Source organism: Lolium rigidum, chromosome 1 (genome assembly GCF_022539505.1).
Source record: "Lolium rigidum isolate FL_2022 chromosome 1, APGP_CSIRO_Lrig_0.1, whole genome shotgun sequence".
Classification (NCBI taxonomy): domain Eukaryota; kingdom Viridiplantae; phylum Streptophyta; class Magnoliopsida; order Poales; family Poaceae; genus Lolium; species Lolium rigidum.
In genome coordinates this window covers 33,522,492-33,530,105 of record NC_061508.1, presented here as the reverse complement: position 1 = coordinate 33,530,105, position 7,614 = coordinate 33,522,492, and positions in this window count along the sequence as shown.

Sequence of the window (7,614 nt, the reverse complement as noted above, 5' to 3'; positions counted from 1 at the left end):
TGCTCCGGCCCCGCCCGCGCCGCGCCGCCCCTCCCCCGGCCGCACCCGCCCCTCCCGCCCCGCCCGCGCCGACCCTGGCCATGCTCCGGCCGCGCCGAACCCGGTCCTGCCGGCGCCGCCTGGTAACCCACAAGTATAGGGGATCGCAACAGTCTTCGAGGGAAGTAAAACCCAAATTTATTGATTCGACACAAGGGGAGGTAAAGAATACTTATAAGCCTTAACAACTGAGTTGTCAATTCAGCTGCACCTGGAAAAGCACTAGTAACAGGGGTGATGTGAAAGCAGCAGTAATATGAGAGCAGTAGTAACAGTAACACAGCAGCAGTAGCAGTAATATGAGAGCAATGGCACCAGAAAATAGTTGATACTACTTCCAATGACATATAGGACCGAGTATATGATGATGAGAGATGGACCGGGGTTCCCAGCTATCTTCACTAGTGGTAACTCTCCAATAACAAGTGTTGGGTGAACAAATTATAGTTGGGCAATTGACAGGATTGAAATAGCATTAAGACAGAACATCAAGATTATTAATCATGTAGGCATGTTTTCCATATATAGTCATACGTGCTCGCAATGAGAAACTTGCATAACATCTTTTGTCCTACCAGCCGGTGGCAGCCGGGCCTCTAGGGAATCTACTGGAAATTAAGCTACTCCTTTTAATAGAGCACCGGAGCAAAGCATTAACACTCCGTGAAAACATGTGATCCTCATATCTAAGCCTTCCCCTCTAGTTATCCCAGTTGTTGTCACTCTGGGGCCTCGGGTTCCGGACATAGACATGTGCAAACAACTTGTAGATACAATCTAAGCAATAAGTATAGAGCTTAAATCTAAGATCATGCCACTTGGGCCCTAGTGACAAGCATTAAACACAACAAGATTGCAGCAACAATAACTTCATAAACTTTATAGATAGACTAATCATAATGTAACAATCCATCGGATCCCAACAAACACAACACCGATTACAACAGATGGATCTCAATCATGTAAGGCAGCTCATGAGATCATTGTATTGAAGTACATGGGGGAGAGAGTACCAACTAGCTACGGCTAGAACCCGTAGTCCATGGGGGAACTACTCACGGAGCATGATGGAGGCGGTGGCGTCGATGGAGATGGCTTCCGGGGGCACTTCCCCGTCCCGGCGGCGTGCCGGAACAGAGATTCTGTCCCCCGAAACGGAGTTTCGCGATGGCGGCGGCGCCCCTGGAGTCTTTCTGGAGTTTCGTCAATTGGTCTCGCGTTTTAGGTCGCAGGGGCTTATATAGGCGAAGAGGCGGAGTCGGAGGGGCCACGGGGCCCCCTCCCCATAGGCTGGCGCGGCCAGGGGGCCACCCGCGCCGCCATATGGTGTGGGCCCCCTGCTGCCCGCCTCCGACTCTCCTTCGGTGTTCTGGAACCTCCCGGGGAAAATAAGATATTTGGTCTTTGTTTCGTTGAATTCCGAGAATATTGCCCGAACAGTCTTTCTGGAACCAAAAACAACAGAAAACAGGAACTGGCACTTCGGCATCTTGTTAATAGGTTAGTTCTGAAAAATGCATGAAATCATTATAAAGTGCGAGCAAAACATGTAGGTATTATCATAAAACTAGCATGGAACATCAGAAATTATAGATACGTTGGAGACGTATCACCGCCCCCGGCCCCTCCCGCGCCGCGCCGCCAATTCTCCGGTCTCTCCCGCGCCGCGCAGTGCCGCCCAGCCCCGGCCCCGCCCCACCCCGGCCTGCCCGCGCCTCACCCGGACCCGCCCGCGTCGCGCCGCCCCGTCCCGGCTCTGCCCGCGCCGCGCCGCCCCTCCGCCGGCCGCGGCCACGCCGCCCCGTACCAGGAAATAGAGCGGGGGTGTTACCGTCAGCGTACGCGTCGAACGGCCGTGGCTGTGGCATAGTTCAGAATGCGATCCAGGTTCAGGAATCAGGATGCCTCGGTTTGAACGGAGGTAGCATAGGATGTGCCAGCACAAATGCACAATAGCGCATCCGCGGCTCCGGCAGCAACCGAGCTGCTCCAACGCCGCAGTGCTTCCAGTAGCAACGAGATGCTCCTCTGCGTGCGGTGAGGTCCAGGATCTATGCGTACATGCTAGCTAATGCACATGTGTGCTGAAAAATATTGGTAGAGATCAGTGAATCCCAAATTCTTCTATGATTCGATCTAACAAATTTGTCTAGGAGTAACCCAGATGCTTTGCTGATTGAATATTATTACAAATCTGACAAATTACTACCATAATTGCATATTGAAAAATGTATAAGCAAATCCACCGAAAAAGTGCATATGTTGGAATTATAAGGTAGACATATAAGGTACGGGTCGACTAGAAATCATCGTATTTGGGGTTGTTTAAATACACAAAATATACTCATTGTGACGTCATTTTTATAGTAACAGAAAATCATTAAATACATATTGATGAACTTAGCAGGTGACAATTAAGGAGTCAATTGGATAATAGTTCAAACTAAAGATGTATTGTTTAAGGAGTTTTCAAAGTTGATATATGGAGAATTGAATTTGACGCTTTCATGATGTTGATCAATTTTGGCGCCAAACTTGAGTCGCGACAGTTTTGATCCAAAATTTATTAGTTTTTACATCTAAATTTAATAAACTTGAGACAATTTAATAGATGGAGGAAGTAATAAATACGGGTGAATCAACTTTGAGCCAAAATTTGAATAGTAATAATTCCTATTAATACTACTAAGTATATGGTCAAGGCGGGTCAGTGAACTTTGAGCCAAAATTTAAAATAGTGATATGTTTTTCAACTTAAAGCTAAAAATTAGCTTCTAAGCCTGATGAACATCGTTTGTTACCCAACAATGTATGTATATTAGACACAAGTATTGCCAACTAACATGACAAACATGTGTGGAATGAAATATGCATCAAATTAAAATTACATAGCGGTGGAAGCAACTACAAATTGGTGAAGTGAGAGCTCGCACATCATCTTAGCATTAATTATGTTAACGCGACAACCTTTCTCGATTGTGCCAAAAAAAAGAAGTGTCACCACAGATAATTAGTAGAAGCATTTGCGTAATTATTTGTCCCGGTGCAACGCACAGGCACTTTTACTAGTTCTGACCCAAAGGCTGAAAGTTACCGCACTAGCCAGCCCAAGCGCACTCCCTGCCATAAGTCTTGAAACATAAGGCCAAATGTCCAGCTTTAAATTAATAAAGCCACAACAGCAGAGTTACAAGATACCGAAAAACAGCTTACAAACATCAAGGACCAAGCAAACGAAAGATAACAAAGAACACAACTTGATCTCGATGCCATCATCTGAAGGAGAAGACAAAGCTTATGAGAAGTGTCGGGGGGATGACCCCCGGTATGCCAAAGGCATGCCAAAACCGGATGGTTTAGGCCATCAAGATACCGGTTTAATGTTTATACCGGAGCACGAAGTTAAGGATTTGGCTAAGTGAAGCTAAGCCGGTATCCCAGGAAGGGGTATACCGGAACCGGATAGAGAAGACACCGGGTTACCGGTAAGAAGTGCACTGTAGCACGTCGGCAGGACTGGTCAAAGATTCTCTCCAGAGCTAGAGGACAAAGATGAGCTAAGCAAAGTAGCTTTAAACGAAGGCCCGACGATAAAGAAGAGGATGACGCTGAAAGAAGCCGGAGGACGTCGGCCTCCCGATTAAAGAAGACCCCGGTGTCATCTATGATTAAAGTAACTTTGTAAAGTAGTTTGTCTAGTCAAAGATGCCATTAGGGTTTCTAGGGTTTCTTCCCCTGTAAGCCACCCTCTCCCCTATATAAGGAGAGGGGGTACACCCCGTACACGCATGTGAGCCCTGGTATTCAAAAACCTGTAGCTTGTTGAGATCAATGAAGAAGAAGATCTAGAGCGAGTTCTTCCTTATGTCTTTCTTCTTCTACCTCTAGCCTTGGCTAAGTTCTTGAGGAAAGCATCCGGAAGTTCGTCCCATCTAATCACAAACCCTCCCCCGAATCCTCTAGCGTCCATTCGGCCCCATCTTAAGCCATCCTATGGCATCTGTCTGTTCCCCACGATGACAGTTGGCGCCCACCGTGGGGCATGAAGTGGCGCTTGCTGGAGTTCATATTCGGGCGGGCATCCTCGAGGTCTGCGCTCGTCCAGCGCCTCTACTCCATGGACTTCATCAACGACAACGCGGGCTGCTTCGCCAACGGCGGCATCTTCCCCAAGAACGGCCGCATCATCGAGTTCGGCAACCACCGCGTCTACTTCGGCACCGTCCCTGTGCGCCAGCGCCTCTCGCCGGTGCTGGTGGCGCCAGACCCGCCAAGGTGGCTCTGTGCTGGCCGCGCTGCCGGCAGCGTCGAGGTGATGATGGCTGGCGCGATCGGTGCAGGCAAGGAGGCCGTGGATGAAGGTGCTGGCCGTGCGGCTTCGACCCGTGCGGCCAAGCCACCGCTGGAGCGCGGCGCTGGCGTTGCCGGAGCATCTTCCGCACCACCGGAAACACCACTCCAAGCGGCGATGAACGTGCTGGCAACGCCCATCGCGCAGAACATCGACCCGGTGGCAGCTCAGGCGGAGCTGGAGGCACAACGCCAAAAGCTGCTCGCGAACGGCGCCGACATCGTCCGGGCGCAGCGCGAGCTGAACCTAACCCTACGCGAGTACAACGCTGCCCATGGCTTTGCTTCTGTTAGCGCTCATGCTGCTAGGATACCGGAGAACCGGCTTAAAGCTCGCAATCTAGATCAGGATTTGCGTAAGGAAGTTCTTGCCGGCAAAAGTACCTCTGCATCTGTGAGCATCATAGAGAAACCTAAGTACAGTAGCCCGGATAAAACTATAAAAGCTGCTAAGGCTGCAGTAGAGCTATGTGAATCGCTTTCCGGAGATGCTTTGGCAAAATAGCAAGAGCGTGTCAGAGAGCTGCTAGAAACTATCGAGCAGCAGAATGCTGAGCAGCTGGCTAAGCTGAACAAGGCTGCGGCCTCAAAATCCGCGCGTTCAACAAAGAATGCCGGAAGCAAGTCCCATGGGCAGGCCTCGTCCCCCCATCCGGACAGAAGGAGAGAAAAAGAGATGAACGCGCAGCAGATGACTGTGTACGATCCGGTCCTTGCCGGAAAACAACAAGCCGGGCAACACGATGCCGGTAGAAAAAGCCAAGGGGCAGATCGAGGCTACGCCAAAGGAGGCTATGCCGGAAACAATCATGCCGGTAGATATGAAACCGGGCAAAGCAATCCAGCTGCAAGGGCAGCGTATGATGAGGAGGAGATGCCTCCACCAAGGTACCGGCAGGCAAGGGCCGCGGTACCGGAACGTTACGATGAAGCTGACTCGACAAGACTCACCGCTTACCGGAACCCATTGGGAGAGCGCGTGGGAGAAAGACACCTGCCAGAACGGGATGCGAGGCACCGTCTGGATAGAGTGTATCTGTCTGAAATGATAGAGGCAGAGGGTCCTCCGGGTCCAAAGTGCTTTGGCCCAAGGATCATGAAAGGGCAACCGCCGGTTCGCAACTTCCAGTTGCCCCGTGACACTAAAACATATGATGGCACCACTAAGCCGGAAGATTGGCTCGCGGATTACGTAACCGCGGTATACGTCGCTGGCGGCGGAGGATGTGTAGCCGGAGGAGGAAACCGGCGTTGGGCCGTGAGGATTGTGCCAACGTTTCTGGTGGGACCGGCAAGAATCTGGCTGAACAACTTGCCGGCAGGAAGCATAAACGGTTGGTTGGACTTTGAGGAAGCTTTTGTGAGTAATTCCAGCAGCACATACCGGAGGCCCAACAGGCCTCAGCAGCTCGCTTTGTGCGTGCAGCGCCCGCAGGAAACAGACCGGGATTACCTGACCCGGTGGAACTCCATTAGAAACTCTTGTGAAGGGGTGATAGAGGCGCAAGCCATAGCTTGGTTTTGCAATGGATGCCGCAGAGGTTCGCCGTTGTGGCAAAAGCTACAGCGGAACATGCCGGTAACTTTGGCGGAAATGATACGTGTGGCGGATAACTACGCGTTGGGAGACCCAATGCAACCGGCGGTACAAGCCGAGCCGGAACAATCAAACCCGTCTCAGCAGCGCCAAGAGCAATACCGGGACAACCGGAACAACAAGAGGAGGGAGGATTTCCCGGATCGAAGGTACGGTCCGCAGCAAGTTGCTGTTGTACAAGAAAACTCTGATGCCAGCGGCAGCCAGAGGCAAAAAACCGGATCGCAGCCATGGGCGGGTCCTAAGAAACAATGGGTGGAAAAGAAACCCTGGGGCCAGAAAAATAATTGGCAAGAACCCGTGAAATACACCATGGAAGCCGCCATGGATCAACCTTGCCGGTGGCACACGCCGAATCCGGCTCACCCGTCAAACCACCTGACAAAGGATTGTTCTTGGACCAAGTACTTGATGCTCAAGGGAGCAGTAAAGGATGCGCAAGCACAAGGGTGCTCAACAATGTTGCCACCATCTCAAGATATGCTGCGTCAGCAACAACTACCACCACCACCACCACTCACCGGAGCAAATGCTTTACCGGTACAGCCTCAGCCAAACAGGCAGCAGTACCAGCAAGTCAATCAGGTGGGAGAGGGCCATGGCCAACCACCTCCACCGGCACCTTTGGGCCGGAATGTTTATGAGGATCCGGATGTGTGCTGTGTCGTGTTCGTCACTGAGCCGACAGACACGCAGAGCCTACATCGCCGTTCCATGGAAGTGAACGCGGTGATGCCGGCAGTACCAAAATACATGCAGTGGTCAGATCAGGAAATCACCTGGTCGCTCAAGGATCACCCCAAGGTAATGCCTAATCCGGGTGGTTACGCTCTCGTGGTGGACCCAATCATGAAAGGGCCAACGACTCGCGTCAAGTTCAGCAAAGTGCTGATAGACAATGAGAGCAGCATAAACATAATGTACCGGCACACCATGCATACGTTGGGCATAACAGAAAACATGCTTCAGCCAACTCGTACAACGTTCCACGGAATCGTTCCGGGTTTGTCCTGCGCACCGGTTGGAAAAGCCCGGGTGGATGTCTCGTTTGGAGGACGTGACAATTGCCGGGTTGAAAACGTTGAGTTCGAGGTGGTGGACCTAGATAGTCCGTACCATGCACTGCTAGGGAGACCGGCACTGGCAGCTTTCATGGCCTCGACCCACACGGCGTATCTCAAGATGAAGATGCCGGCACCTCGTGGACCCTTAACTGTGGTGGGAAATTACAGGATTTCGCTGGAAACTGCTTCCGCCGGATCAAATCTGGCAGAATCGCTGGTGATCGCAGAGGAAAAAAGGAGGATGCAAACTGCGGTTGCGCTGGCTCAGTCTTCACAGTTGAGCTTAGCGGCAATGAGTGCAAGCTTGAGCGCACCGGCGTTCAAGCCGACAAAAGAAACAAAGGACATCGTGCTGGATCCGGCTTTCCCTGAGCGTACCGTTCGTATTGGTGCCGGCCTCAGTGAGGCATAGGAAAGCGCGCTCGTCAGCTTCCTCCGTGAGAATCGGAATATCTTTGCCTGGTCTACAGAGGACTTGGTAGGTGTTCCGAGGGAGCTGGCTGAGCACTCTTTGAATGTTCGGAAGGATGCGAAGCCGGTACGACAACCTTTACGCCGGTTTGC